General features: G+C 44.6%; 1 non-coding gene across 1 annotated transcript; it reads left to right on the top strand.

Moving 5' to 3' along the window:
• Positions 1-1,789: 1,789 nt before the first annotated feature.
• LOC130721603 (small nucleolar RNA R71) lies at positions 1,790-1,896 on the top strand. The gene has a single exon (XR_009013530.1). It is a non-coding gene; the product is annotated as a small nucleolar RNA R71 (small nucleolar RNA).
• The last annotated feature ends 447 nt before the right edge of the window (positions 1,897-2,343 follow it).

Genomic DNA, 2,343 nt, shown 5'->3' with positions numbered 1-2,343 from the left:
AGCCTCCCTCGTCAAAGAATGAGGGAAGAGTTTAATCTTCACTTCATCACTTGAAACACCCTCAATCTTAGCAAGGGTGCTAGCTTGGGTAAACTTCACCATATGAGCATGCAAGTTCTCGTACTTGGACCCCCCATACTTGTTACCATTAACAAGATTGATGAGAGCCGGATGGAACTCATCAATTTGGGAATTAACTTTGGGGATCTCTTCCGAAACCTTCGACCTGCTTCTAATCACATCACAGACAAAGTCATTGTCATGGTTAGTCTCAATCATAGGATTAAAAACAGAAAATCATACATTTTCCTTACCAACACGGAGAATGAGGTGACCCTTGTCAACGTCAATCTTAGCTCTACTAGTAGCTAAGAAAGGTCGACCAAGAATGAGAGGAATCTTCTCATCCTCCTCCATATCAAGCACAACAAAGTCCACGGGGAACACATACTTGTCCACCCGCACCATTACATCCTCCACAATCCCATATGGAGTCTTGAGGGATCGATCCGCCATTTGCAAGGAGAGCATGGTTGGGGTAACCTCTCCTAGGTTAAGCCTCTCAAACATGGTGAGCGGCATCAAATTGATACTCGCTCCAAGATCACACAAGGCTTCCACATCCGCCATGCCTTCAATTTCCACCGGAATAGTGAAACTTCCGGGGTCCCTTCTTTTTTTTGGCATCTTCCGCTGCAAAATGGCACTACATTCCTCCGTCATCAACACCGTCTCATCTACTCCCTTCAATCTTCTTCTCTTATGCAGAATATCCTTCATAAACTTAGCATATATAGGCATTTGTTCCAAAGCATTGGCAAAAGGAATACTAATGTGGAGCTTTTTGAAAACATCAACAAATTTTGAAAACTTTTTATCTAAGCTCTTCTTAGCCAATGCTTTAGGGAACAGAACCTTGCTAGTTTCAGGAGTAAGATCAACTTCATTTCTCACCTTAATAGGCACAACTACTTCTCCTCCCACTATCTCCTCTCTCTTTTCTCCCTCTGTTTTTTTCTTCAATTCACTCATCACTCTCCCACTTCTAGTGGCTACAACAGAGGCATTTTCTTGCTTAGAATTGGGGATAGTGTCGGAAGGAAATTTACCTTGAGGTCTCTTGGCTATTTGCTTGGCCAGCTGGCCAAATTGATTCTCAAGATTCTTGATAGCCGCCTCTTGATTCTTGTAATTGTTCTCCGTCCGGTTGATGAAAGTTTCCACCAACTCTTCTAAGCTCTTCTTGGAACCACTACCTTCACCTTCTCCTCGCTCTTGAGGTTGTCTTGAGCTTTGGCCTTGGAATCCTTGGCTAGGAAATTGTCTTTGAAAGCCATTTCCTTGCCCACTACTACCTTGCCTCCACGAGAAATTAGGGTGATTCCTCCATCCTGGATTGTAAGTATTTGAAAATGGGTCATTCCGAGCTTGACCCATAGCCTTCACTTCCTCCTCCGGTCTAGTCTCTGTGCATTCTTCGCTGTCGACCACCTTGGCAACTCGACCACCAATCTTGGTAGTCTTCATTTGATTTTGAATCTCATTCATTTGCTTGGAGAGTTGCTTGTTGGAGGCCATAAGTTGATCATAAGCTTCAACCTCAAGGACTCCTCTTCGGGCTTGGCGATCATTACTAGAGTTCATGGCTCTTATAGCCATCTTTTCAATCAACTCATACCCCACTTGTGGAAGTAAGGCATCGAACTCTCCACTTGAAGCCGCATCCAAACCAAACCTCGAAGAATATTGGAGACCATCATAGAACTTTGCTACTTGCTCAGCTTGAGTAAGGTTATGTTGAGGACACCTCCTCAAGAGCTTCTTGAACCTCTCCCAAGCTTCATAGAGATTCTCATCGGTGGATTGAGTAAAAGTCATGATGTCATTCTTGAGCTTTCTCAAGAGGGCTCTTGGAACAAACCTCGTGGTGAACTTCTCAGCCAAGTCTTCCCAAGATGTAATGCTACCTTGGGGCTGTGAATTCAACCACTCTTCAGCAGTATCCCTCAATGAAAAAGGGAATAAACTCAAGCGGATGGTGTCCGCTGAAACATTCTGAACTCTGTAGGTGTTGCAATTGCGGATAAACCGCTCCATGTGTGCATGAGGATCTTCGAGAGCACCTCCACCATACTGATTTTGGCTCACCAAATTAATGAATGCCGGCCTCAGCTCAAAATTTCTCGTGCCATCGGGGGAAACTATGCTGCCCGGATAATCGTAGCTCATGGCAGCCGAGGTGAGGTCACTAAGAGAACGATTGGCATTCTCCAATTCTTGCTCTTGAAGTCTTTGAGCAAGAGCCTCATTCACTCTTTCTTCAATGTGGGCTTGCATCTCCTC

The sequence above is a fragment of the Lotus japonicus genome, chromosome 5 (genome assembly GCF_012489685.1).
Source record: "Lotus japonicus ecotype B-129 chromosome 5, LjGifu_v1.2".
NCBI lineage: Eukaryota > Viridiplantae > Streptophyta > Magnoliopsida > Fabales > Fabaceae > Lotus > Lotus japonicus.
This window is presented reverse-complemented; position numbering and strand designations above follow the sequence as displayed.